A 13,150-nucleotide genomic window follows, 5' to 3' on the forward strand; every position below is an offset into this window, starting at 1 on the left:
CTTCCTTCACGTGGAGTCCTCGTTGATGAATTGAATATGTGTGTATCCTTGCTTGTCAAGCAAATGGAATATATTATTCCTATTTGATCGGCCATGTAAAAATATATAAGATACTTTCCAAAGGCCATGCAAGCACAACTTGTTTTTCCACTGGCCGAGCCTAGAAACGCTCTCCATATTAGGCTAGTATACGTGTACACATGCATCCCCAATACGTCGGCAACATGAATCAATCAATTTCTTTTTCCTTTAATTAATCATGTGCGTGCATGCCTTTACTTTCCTTTAATCTTCTAGCTTCTCTTGCCTTTTCTTCTACTCACGTGATGCACACCTTTGCCGTTCCTTGTCGAGTATTTTAAATATTATAACCTTTCTTGCATGGCAACGAAAGACCGATTTAGCTTTTTCAACACTCATACAAGCAATCAAAATAGCATGTCATGTCGGGTCTTTAGCCTGTATAGGTGATGTTAGCTGATTCTTCATTATGGGCCCGATATTACTGGGTAGTCCCGATAAATCAGCTGGAATCTTCTTCACAAATATTCATCAAATTGTCGGCTTCCTTACGCAAACTCCATAGACAATAAAATTGCCAAATTTTGGTGTAAACAAGATTGAAATGTGTAGTGACTAAATCCCAAAGAAGGTGCTTCTCTGGCTCAGAGACAAAACTGATCAAAGGATCATCCTTCTTCTGTTTCCATTCATGGACACTAATCAGGACCCTGTCCCTAACAAGAACCCCATAGTGAATTACGAACTTCTTTGCATTGTTTTTTGGCTAGAGCCGTTCGATGGTATTAGGATTGACTTCTGTGATTATGTAGTGGCCCTCCAACATTTTGGTCGGGCATCGTACACTTTTACTACTTTTCGTTGACGTCATCGATCCAGATGGATACATATGTAGAAACAAAAAGATTTAGTAATACATATATATATAGGAATTATTGGAACTATGTATAATTTCATATATATAAGAGATGCAAAATTATTAACAAATATACCTCGCCAGTATTTTCTTGCACAGGATTTTCTTGCAGAAGAAGTTCTTGCTCACCTTCAAAATTCAGTAAGTATTGAGAGCCATCATCGAACTCCGAGTCAGCCTCGCTCTGGTTGTTGGGGCCATATTGAGTGCCGGCATTGATAATGTTCATCATGGCCTCATTCTAGTCATAGTCGTCTTGCAGCTCGGCCATTCTTAATTACCACAACTATATATAAATGAAAATCATACACTAGTCATGCATATGCAAATGTAGCGAGTCAGTGGCTTAAACTTAAATAACTATATATAGACTTCAGGGGTTATTATTTACGTCGAGCTCGATCTGGTTAGGGTTTGCACATTGGTTAGGTTCTGGAGCGGATTCATGACACATTAATTATTAAGAATCAAATTCAAATATATATATATATATATATATATATATAACTATATAGAATTTAGGGTTATTATTTATGCCTTTGTTAAGGTTTGGAGCGGGGCTTGGCCGGGTTAGGGTTTAGAGCGGAACTCGGTCGGGTTAGGTTTTGGAGTGGAGCTTGGCCGTGTTAATGTCAAAATATATCAAAATTAATGTCACACTAATAATGTTAATATATCAAAATTTAGATATATATACCAAAAAATTCATAAAATTAATAAAAACAATCTTTTCAATTGTGATGAAGAATAAAACTTATTTTTTTCTACAGTTCATAGCACTCAACATTTTTTCTACATATATATTAAAGTAAACTACTACATATTTTCTATTTTGTCTACAAATAAAATCTATCTATTTTTCTATGCCAAAAAAATAATATGCACACACACTCATACATCACACACACTGTTGCAATTGCTCACATGCACAAACAGGGCAGAGTTCTTCTGGTGAGCATGGTGAGGGACGGGGACGGGGACGGCGAGCACAAGCATGAGAGCACATGGCTCGCACGAGCACGGAAAGCACGATTGAGCATGGTAGGGTCGAGACTCGTGCAATGCGCCGGCAGCCGACCAAAGATGAGGGCAACGAGATCCGGGTGGGCCGAGGCACGTGCGCATAGAGCTAGCCGGGGACAAAGTTCGCGCGTGGATGACGCGCTCCGGCGGCGAGGACGAGCGAGGGCGCCGGCATGGTGATGAGGCCGGTGCTGGATCGGAGATAATGCAGGCCAGAGACGAGGACGATGAAGCACGCGCGTGACGAGAGGCAGTGCGAGAGGTAGGCGCGTGGAGCCGGCGATGACAAGGACAAGGATCGATGATGGCAGTAGATCCAAATCAGATCTGGGCAAGGGCGAGGATGACGGCGGAGATGGGAAAGGCACAAGCCGGGCCACCGGTGGAGACGGCGAGAGAGGTGCACACGTGTGGAGGCAGTGCTAGAGGCGATGATGATCGAGCGATGGTGGCGTGGTGGCTCTTGGGCGAAGAAGACGAGATGATGGAGGGGGAGAAGAGAGGAGGTGATATATAGGAGGGACCTTTAGTCCCAGGTGAAGCCACGGCCCGAGACTAAAGGTCCTTTAGTCCCGGGTGATGTCTAGAACCGGTACTAAAGGTCTGACCTTTAGTCCCAGGTGCAGCCACGGCTCAGGAGTTAAGGGAATTTTGGAGGGCCGCAAAAACGCAGCCCATCTTTAGTCCCGGTTGGTTGATCCTCCCAAGAGTAAAGGTGGGTTGCAGTTTGGCTTCCTACAAGTTTCTAGAAGTTTTTCCTTTTTTATATATTTCTTTTATATAAATATGCAAAGAGTTGTTAATTGCCTAGTAAATAAAATATTAGCCAAAAAATTACAAAAAAATTCCTAGACCTGGTTTTGCATTATTCTACACAAGAAAAATCTATAAGCTAAACTCTTTTGTTTTACCGTATAAATATTTAACATAGTGTAAATAATAATCACAATTTCCACCATGCAAAAATGTACTACTTAATTAAAATCATTAAAACTATTGCTTTACGACAAGAAATTAGTTTTCACATCTTATTGACGTCGATCATTTGGTTTTTCATCACACATTCTTCACAGGAAATCCACCATCAAGCAGAAAATTCATTTAAACCGTAGAAAATATGAAAACATGACACAAAAATCTGAAGTCACAATTATTACATAATAGGTCTAATACATCACCATATCAAGCGGGAATAGTAATGAACTTCTCGACGTATGTCCCTTGTTTATGATCGCGCCGCAACCATGGAGTGTCCTCATTATTTAGCAGGATGCTTGGATCATAGTTTACTGTGAAGGGCGGAATTCCATCATTCTTTTCATAATCTTCTGACATGTCAGACATGTTCTCGATTCCCACGATGTTTCTTTTCCCTGAAAGAACTATGTGGCACTTTGGCTCATTGTTTGAGTCATTGTCGTTGTTTTTCCCTTTCTTTGGTTTGGTAGACATGTCCTTCACATAGAACACCTGATTCACATCCTTGGCTAAGACGAATGGTTCATCTTTGTACCCAAGATTGTTGAGGTCCACTGTTGTCATTCCATAATGATGGTCCACTGTTACCCCACCTCCGGTCACCTTCACCCATTGGCACCGAAACAAAGGAACCTTAAAATAAGGTCCATAGTCTAGTTCCCATATCTCCTCTATGCGGCCATAATATGTTTCCTTATTCCCATTTGGGTCCATAGCATCTATGCAGACAACACTATTTTGGTTGGAGCTCCTTTTAACTTGGGCTATCGTGTAAAATGTATTGCCATTTATCTCGTACCCTTTGAATGTCAAGATATACCAAGATGATTCCCTAGATAACAAGTACAGTTGCTCATCCAGACTCTCATCACCCTGACATTGTTTTCGCAACCAACCGTCGAAAGTTTCCATGTGCCATCACGTAATTTAGGCTTCAGACCTCCCTAGGAATTCTCCACGTACAATGTCCTTATGTACCTTGATATATGGATCCACCAAGGAGGAGTTTTGCGGAACTGTGTAGTGTGCTTTACTGAAATAATCATCCTCCTTGCCAATATATGATTTCTTCCCTAGTGTGCCCTTTCCACTTAGTCTCCCCTCATGTCATGATTTAGGAACACCAATCAGGTCGAGGTCAAGAATAAAATCAACGCATACCTCAATGACCTCCTCTTCTCTGTAGCCCATGGCGATGCTTCCTTCTGGCCAAGCACGGTTGTGAACATATTTCTTCAAGACTCCCATGAACCTCTCAAAGGGGAACATGTTGTGTAGGAACACAGGACTGAGAATACTAATCTCTTTAATCAAGTGAACTAGGAGGTGTGTCATAATATTAAAGAAGGATGGTAGGAACACCAACTCAAAGCTGACAAGACATTGGACCACGTCATTCTATAGCTTTGCTAGATGCGCTGGATTGATTGCCTTCTGATAAATTGCATTGAGGAATGCACATAGTTTCATGATGGCTAATCGTACATTTGGAGGTAGAATCCCTCTTAATGCAACTAGAAGTAATTGTGTTATAAGCACATGGCAGTCATCGGACTTTAAGTTTAGGAATTTCTTCTCTGCCAAATTTATTATCCCCTTTACATTCAGGGAGAAGCCAGATGGGACCTTGATGTTGTTTACGCATTCAAACATGCTTTCCTTCTCTTCTTTGCTAAGAGTGTAGCTGGCAGGACTTATGTACTGGCATCCATCATCTACCTTCTCTAGATGCAGGTTCTCTCATTCTTTCATACACTATATGTCCTATCTTGCTTCCATTGTGTTGTTAGACTTCCCGTACACACCCATGAAGCCTAGCAGTTCACACAAAGATTCTTCATCAGGTGCATCATGTTGATCATGCTACGGACCTCTAGGACTTGCTAGTATTGTAGCTCTCAAAATATGGACTTCTTCTTTCACATGAATGCATGTCCATTAGCATCATTTGGAACAGGTTGGATGCCAGGTCCCTTCCCAAAGACTACTTGTACATCCTTGACCATATTGAATACATTCTCACCACTACAGTTGTCAGTCTTTGTTTGGCGCTCTACATTACCTATAAAATGCTTGCCTCTCTTTCTTAGGGTGTGATTCAATGGAAGAAATCGACGACGGCCATGTACATGACCTTTCGACATTTTTTCAAAAATATACATTCCATGTCATGAAAATAGTGCATGCATGCATTATATCCCTTGTTTGACTGTCCTGAAAGATTACTAAGAGCAGGCAAATCATTGGTTGTTATGAACAACAATGCTCGTAGGTCAAAGTGTTCTTGTTTGTACTCATCCCACACACACACATACGCCTCTGTTGCTCCACAAAAGTAGAAGTTCCTCAACTAATGGCCTTAGGTACACATAAATGTAGTTGTCTCAACATATCGTCTACCTTACGGTCTTCTTTGTGCCATCACAGCAACTTTGCATGCTCTTTATTTCTAAATAAACATTTCAAGCATGGTATTATAGGTGCATACCACATCACCTTGGTAGGGATTCTCTTCCTGGGCTGTTCACCGTCGCCCTCAACATCACCAGGGTCATCTCGCCTGATCTTATACCACGATGCATGGCATACCGGGCATGCATCCAAATTCTCATAATCACAGCGGTAGAGGATGCAGTCATTAGGACATGCATGTATCTTCTGGATTTCTAATCTCAGAGGGCAGACGACCGTTTTGTTGTGTATGTAGTGGCAGGCAATTCGTTTGCCTTCGGAAGCATCTTCTTTGCGATATTCAATAACTCCCCAAATCCCTTGTTGGATACACCATTCTTTGCCTTCCATTGCAGCAATTCAAGTGTGGTACCAAATTTTTTTTGCCCCTCTTCGCAAGTTGGGTATAGCAATTTCTTGTGATCCTCTAGCGTGTGCTCGAACTTGCTCTTCTCCTTTTCACTTTTGCATTCTCTTTGTGCATCATGGATGGCCTAACCAAGATCATCAACGGGCTCATCTTCTGCCGCTACCTCTTCTTCAACATCCCCCATTGCAGTATCATCAAAGGCACCGTATTCAGCAAAACCACGAATAATAATGTTGTCATCATCCCCTTCTTCTTCTTCATCTTCTTCCATTATAACACATCTTTCTCTATGCTTAGTCCAACAAATATAGTTTGGCATGAAACCCGATGTAAACAGGTCTTCGTGTAGGACCCTTGAGCAAGAATAATCCTTCTCATTCTTACATTGAACACATGGGTAGCACATGAAACCATTCTGCATGTTTGCCTTGGTCACATTTAAGAATTCATGGATGCCCCTAATGAACTCTAGGGAGCGGCGGTCCATGTTGAACATCCATTGTCGGTTCATCTGCATTACATGACGTACACCACATGAAAAACTTGTAGTAACCCATATTATACAACATGCATGATTAGTAGTTAATTAAAAGATCCAAAATATCCATCAATCAACATGATTAATTAATATCCATACCACACAGCTATTTCACATACTCTTGAACATTAATTTATTAAAGCCTTGATACAATGTAGACAATCCCAAATAGCACTAAACAAACTAAACCTACAATGCACTTTAACAGAATAAGGATTTTACGACCAATTCCAACTAAAACTAACAGATCATTCTTCTACTAGTTCACTGCCTCATCATACAAAGGTGCACTCTCATCAGTCGCCTTTGCAAGAGATTTTTGGACGTGCTCAACATACTCTTCCTCCTAGTACTAACCGTCACATGATCCAGTGACATCCCACTAAAATCACAACAACAAATCAAGAACTTTAATCCAAATCATTACAAAAAATGGCTACAAACCATAACAACACATGACAAAAAAATTACTCACTTTGTGATCCGGACATGTGTAGAAGATGCGCCCTTGGTTGGGACCCTTCTTCTTCACCCTTTACTCCCTCATAGTCTTCTGCCCACACTTGCCGCACACAATGAGAGGGAGGTCTGGCCTCAGTCGCTTAGGGATCCCATGCGAGGCCGAGGACCCGGAAGCAGTCGCCATCAATGACTCTCTATACTCATTTTCATCAACTACTATAAATTTCTCATTTAATGAACCATGAAATTAAATGAGCTATATACTAAAAAAACCTTATATTTCTGCATTTATAAACCATGAAATGAGGCAATGAAAGGTGCATACTAGTTTTGATGAGCTACTATAAGATTCCTTCATCTACATATGCAAACTATCAAGTGATTTTGAGCTCAAATGGCATATAAATAAAAAATTTCCACCATTATCCCCAATCTAGAAAATCAAAAATTTCTCTATTTCTACACAATGAAATCAGGAAATGAAAGGTGCATACTAGTTTTGATGAACTACTATACGCTTCCTTCACCTTTATATTCAAACTATCAAGTGATTTCGAGCTCAAATGATATATAAATAAAAAAAAATCCACCATCATTCCAAATCTAAAAAACCACAAATTTCTCTATTTCTAAATAAGAAATGAGCCATGCTAGTGATGAAACATGTGAGGATGAAGTTGGTAACCTTTAGAATCAAAGAATGGATGGAGGAATGAAGTCTTCACCAGTCCCGCAAGCATGAACTCCTTCCATGAGCAAGAACAGAGAACAGGCAGAGAGCTGGAAATGGCTCAGGCTGGGGGAGGAAGAAGGAGAAGTATATAGCCTAGGACATGTAGTCCTGGTTTGTGGAATAAACTCGGACTACAGGTACAATTCTAGTCCCGGTTAGAGCCACCAACCGGGATTAAAGGTTTAGTCACAGCTGGTAGCTCCAACCAGGACTGGAGGGTGACCTTTAGTCCTGGCTTGAGCCACCAACCGGGAATAAAAGTCTACTCCTGCTCCCCTCCTGCAAAAGTTGCGCCTCTATCCGTTGGGCAAGGGACTTTAGTCCCGGCTGATAGCTCCAACCGGGACTAATCCTTTCTTTAGTCCCAGGCCAAAAAATGGCCGGGGCTAAAGCCTTGAACCGAAAGTCTGTTCTCTGCTAGTGTAGTGTATCCTCAATGATAGTAGGTAGAAAAAAAGTACTTTGGATGTGTCAAGCAGTTCCCTCAGTGTATGCCAATAGATGGTTCTAGCCTTCTAGGGAGCAAGTTGAGCATGCTGCTTTGTTGGCCACATCTAATGACTTGGTCCAAGAGTAGAACTATTTGATGTTGAACAACCTTAACATCTTTATGGTTGTTGTCTTTATGGTGCATGACTAGGGTGTTTCTCTCGCATTGGTTGCTATAGCAGATTGTACGTGGGCCTCTCTACTCTCATGCACCTTAGTAATTAGCATCAAAAGTAAAAATACATTTGTGGTATAGTTACATGTTGTGTGAATGAATTATCGTGCATCATCATTGACTAGTAGATACATTGTTTTACAATCGCCCACTTCATAGAAAGGAGACATAGAAGAAAGATAATGGTGATTGTTCTCCTTATTTTCCTTGATAATTGGTGACTATGCTCTAGACCACCACATAAGATTTTTGTTTTGACTGCACAATAGAGCGGCATATCTTTATAGGGACAATTGGCCACGGGACATGCCAAATGAGCACCGACGGCTGGTGGACACCCCAAATCCGCAAAGTTGCTGCTGGACACTGTGTTTCCACTTTGAATTGCCAGAAGACACCCGCGCCCCGGTTTCAGCCAAGAAAGGTGATGATTTGCCCAAATTGCCCTTGGCCCAACTGGTCAGCCCATTCTTCTTCCTCCCCCTTTCTTTCTCTGTGCCGGCCGCCGGCCTCCCGCCGTTGAAGGAGAAACGGAGAAGAGGGCGCCGGCAGCAAGGCGAGCTCCGTGCGGACGCGTCATGAATTTGGGGCAAAGGACGCCGGAGCCCGCTGTTCCCGGCAGCGGTGGCGCACACATGCGCCCATGAGGCCATGGCGGAGCCGCAGCTCGCACGCGCGCCCATGAGGCCGCAGCATAGCTGCTGCTCGTGCGCGCCGGCGAGGCCATGGCGAAGCCGCAGCTCGCACGCGTGCCCATGAGGCCATGCGGACCGGCTGCTCGCCCGTGCCGGCGAGGCCGCGGTGGAGCTGCTGCTCGCGTGCCTGCCTGCGAGGCCACGGCGGAGCTGCTGCTCTGCTCCACGAGACGCGGCGGAGCTGCTACTCGAGCGCATTGCGAGGCGCGAAGGACCGGCTGGTCGCGCGTGCCGGCGAGGGCCGTGGGCGGAGCGGCTGCTCGCGTTTGAGCCCGCGAGGCCACGGCGGAGCTGCTGCTAGCGATGCTCGCCGCCAATGCGTGGCCAGCTCAATGGCGGCGCGCGGCGGCGTCCAGTTCGGGAGCGGCCAGCGTGCTCCCGCAGAGCTGCTCGGCTCGGCTGGAGGTTGGTCTGGCAGCCACAGGCACTGGCGGCTGCTGCGACCAGCGTCCTCGCCGCACGGCGCTAGCACCGGGCGCGGCGACCGGGGAGGAGAGGCGCGGGAGCTGGCGATGCGCCGATAGGGAGGCATGGTGCGGTCATACGGAGGAAGGGCGCAGCAGCGGGGCGACGCGTGAGCTCGACGGCCGGCGGCAGCGAGGGTGGGTTCGTCTGGGAGGCTGTCTGGCTCGCTGACGAGGACCGCGTCGCGGCGGATGGAATGGGCTGACCAGTTGGGCCAAGGGCAATTTGGGCAAATCATCACCTTTCTTGGCTGAAACCGGGGCGCGGTGTCTTCTGGCAATTCAAAGTGGAAACACATTGTCCAGCAGCAACTTTGCGGATTTGGGGTGTCCACCAGCCGTCGGTGCTCATTTGGCATGTCCCGTGGCCAATTGTCCCATCTTTATATCATAGAGGGAAGAAAATAGCAGTCCCATACAAAATAATGTCCTTGTCATCACTAGGAGACAAGGGAAGGTTGCCCAACATCATGTTCTTTACATTTAGATGGCATCGAGGATTTCAACAAGCATTTCCATGGCTAGGAAATTAATGGCCCACTTTTTCTCATGTAGGAGACAAGTGGTTGGTCCATAGAAGAATGTCCGGTATGTAGATTTAGAAGTTAATGGCCCACTTTTTCTCATGTCTACAAAACATTGCCAGCCTCTTGTGTGGAAGGTGTAGCAATAATTGAGATCAAGTCCCGCGTTCCTATCCATAGTGCATGCTTCCCTCACCTAGGAAAAAAATAATGATCTAGGCCTAGGTTGAGGCATCTGGCATACTCAACCAGAGGTTGAGGCCTAGGCTAAGCTGCTGCGCGCGCGTCCAAGGAAGCCTCGAGTGGGGAGCAATGCCGAGAGGGGTGTTGATGCTTAATTAGATCACACACTGCATAAGGAGCTAGATCACTTGATGTAGGACCTGGCCGACTTTGTGGTCGGCCGGCGCCTAAGTGATGACAACACCTGGTGCCTCCAGCGATGAGTGTGATACACAAGACACATCGTTGGAGGAGCATCACCGGGAACGGGATACGCAACACACACTGGCAAGGTCTCTTGAGACCAAAACCCCAGACGCCCAAGAGGGACTCCGTCATGGCGTGTGGCGGCTATGGGATGCCCTAGCCAGACTGACTGCTCTAGAGCATCATCATCGTCGATGCTCCAGCCATGCAGCACCGACGAAGAACGAGAAGAAGAGATAGATGGGAAAAGAGGATAAATAGAGGTAGTAGATGTGTTTTTTTTATGATTGGATGGTTGGGAACTCAATCGGCCATGTATCCCTTATTTTATACGGAGTAGGGGTGGTCTTATCCTGTAGAAAAACCAATGTGGTACTATTATCATGTTGCATTATAGAGTTTTCTTTAGATTAGGCCAAAACTGGCATAGGCCTCTTAGAATTCTCAACAAGGGTATAGGAGCAGTGGCGGAGCTAGCAACAAAATATATGTAGGGGGGCATTTTGCCTAATACGTATCAGCATGTACACAAGTCCCATATAAGTCATGATATAATGGATGGAAGCTTAAATTAGAAAACATACGAACAAGGAAAAATTGGGATAACAATCACGACATCTTAATTTCTTTAGCTATACCATCCTACTATTGCTGGACACCTGGACCTACTCGATTTAGCATTTGGTAATCAGAAATTGGGAAGCAATGAAGCAAAGCTAATACTGGAGAACAAGGAAATTCGATTTAGCACTCACGGATTCACCAGTCACCACTCCAGCGGGATTGGCCAATTCGGGATTTGATTTGAGAGTTGAGACTGGAGATGGAGAGAGCAGGGCAGCCGTACATACTCGGGGATGGAAGGGAAGGGAGCAGCGGACGGGGATAGAAGGGAAGAGAACAAGTACCTGCTTGGGGACGCTCCTGTTCGAGTTCATGGGTGGTGGGAGAGGGGACGACGGCTGCAATGACGGTGTGGGGATGACGGCTGCGGCGCCTCGGGCGAGTATGGCGACAACGATGAGCATGCAGAGGGAATAGTGGCCCGGGCGGTGGCCGTGCCGACGAGGAGGGCGGCCGTGGCTGGGATGGCTGCCCCCGCGAGCTCACGCACGGCGGTGGTGAAGAGGCCCCGAGACGAGATGCGGCTGCTGGGGTGAGATTCGTGAGGTGTGAGAGATGCAGCTGCTGGGTTGGGTAATGGCTAGAGATAGGGTTTTTGGTGACACTCTGACTGGTGGGCCGCGCTAATTTCCATGCGCACGAGTGAGCTGGCTGAGCACGTCAAAATGAAAAATGGGCTATATCGACTAGTCGTTTGACTCTAAGATGTGTTTTTAGTGACCAATGGTGTGAGGTAAACAGCTAATATATACCGTCGGTACGAGTACAAATAGCGACCGATGATCTGTTAGAAATTTATACCGACCGATAATTGTTCGTTAATATTATGTTTTAGCGACCATTGTCCGATGCTATAGATTGGCTATGGTATAGCGAGTCTCCGCACCCTTGTTTCATGGGCTAAATGAGCTTGAATCTGCTACGACCCTACACCAAGGTTGACTTGGTTTTGCATATTTCCTCGCTGCATGAATTTCACCCATAGAAACACACGACACATTTAATAATCGAGTATGATTGATGATATAATGCACGCTGAGTGTTTTGTCCTGTTTGGTAGAACATTTTCAACAAATGTCACTAGTGAGAAATAAGTTTGGGATGGAGTGAAAGATAAAAAAATCCTACATATAGTATGGTATGGGACCTATGAAAGTTGCGAAAACACTAAGAACAACTAAGGGATGTCTCAATGCACTGAATGGGGGGATTTTGATTGTATTAATTATATTGCTAACATGCACCGTGAGTTAATAAGGAAAGAGACACTATTTCTCGTCTTGTTGTCACTACCCTAGATCTGGACATCACTGTCGGTTCAAAAACCCACTTCACTACCGGATTTTGAACCGACAGTGGCATACCGGCAGTGATAGGGGGTTAACATCACTGTCGGTTCTTAAAAACCGGCACTGATCTATAGGCAACAGTGTCGGTTCCGGGCTCCACCCAGCAGTGTCCAATTGAACAACACTGCTGGTTTGTAATCCCAACCGACAATGATGGTTGCTTCAAGAGTGTCGGTTCTTGGCTCAAGCCAGCAGTGTTGAGCAAGCCTACACAGTCGGTTCATGGCTCAAGCCGGCAGTGTTGAGCAAGCCAACACTATCGGTTTGTTGCTAACCGGCAGTGATGGTTACAACAACACTGCCGGTTTATTGCTAACCGGCACTGATGGCCCGTTCACATTTTATTGTTTTATAATTTATTTTAATTTATATTTTTTTCGTAGAATCGGGTTTTGCTTTATATACGCTACGTAGACGACAGGTCCATCAATATTAAACATTACAAATGTTACGGTTACAATTCAAATGTTCTTATCAAGATCTCGATCCCTCAAAATAAAAAAGAAATTATTCAATAAGATGAAGCATGCTTCTCGGACTTCTTACAATAATCTAGCGAGCCGCTCTAGGCCATACTGGTCCTTGAACTTCACGGATTGTGCAATGGAAAATGCTCCAACTTTTTTCAATACCTCGGCTAAGATGAATTTTGCCAGCTTCGATTGCAGTGCGACGATCTCCATGTCTAACAACCTTTCGTGGTTATATTTCTTGCGCTGTCGTTCAAAAAAGATGATATCCAAAGAGGAATCAGTAAATTATTTTATTGAATTATTAACAGACATAAATGAAATGAGGATTATACACACCAACTTATCTGCTTCTTCTGATTTCCCGCCAATGTAGTGAAGCATTGCCCACATTACATAAAACCCGCATTCATTGTTTCCCGCCGGCTGTTTTAGGTAC

At 44.7% G+C, this 13,150-nt stretch overlaps 1 pseudogene; it reads right to left on the bottom strand.

Annotated features, from left to right (window-relative positions):
- Positions 1 to 3,142: 3,142 nt before the first annotated feature.
- Positions 3,143 to 8,839, bottom strand: LOC136489118 (uncharacterized; annotated as a pseudogene).
- Between the last annotated feature and the right edge of the window lie 4,311 nt (positions 8,840 to 13,150).

This window comes from Miscanthus floridulus, chromosome 10, assembly GCF_019320115.1.
Source record: "Miscanthus floridulus cultivar M001 chromosome 10, ASM1932011v1, whole genome shotgun sequence".
NCBI lineage: Eukaryota > Viridiplantae > Streptophyta > Magnoliopsida > Poales > Poaceae > Miscanthus > Miscanthus floridulus.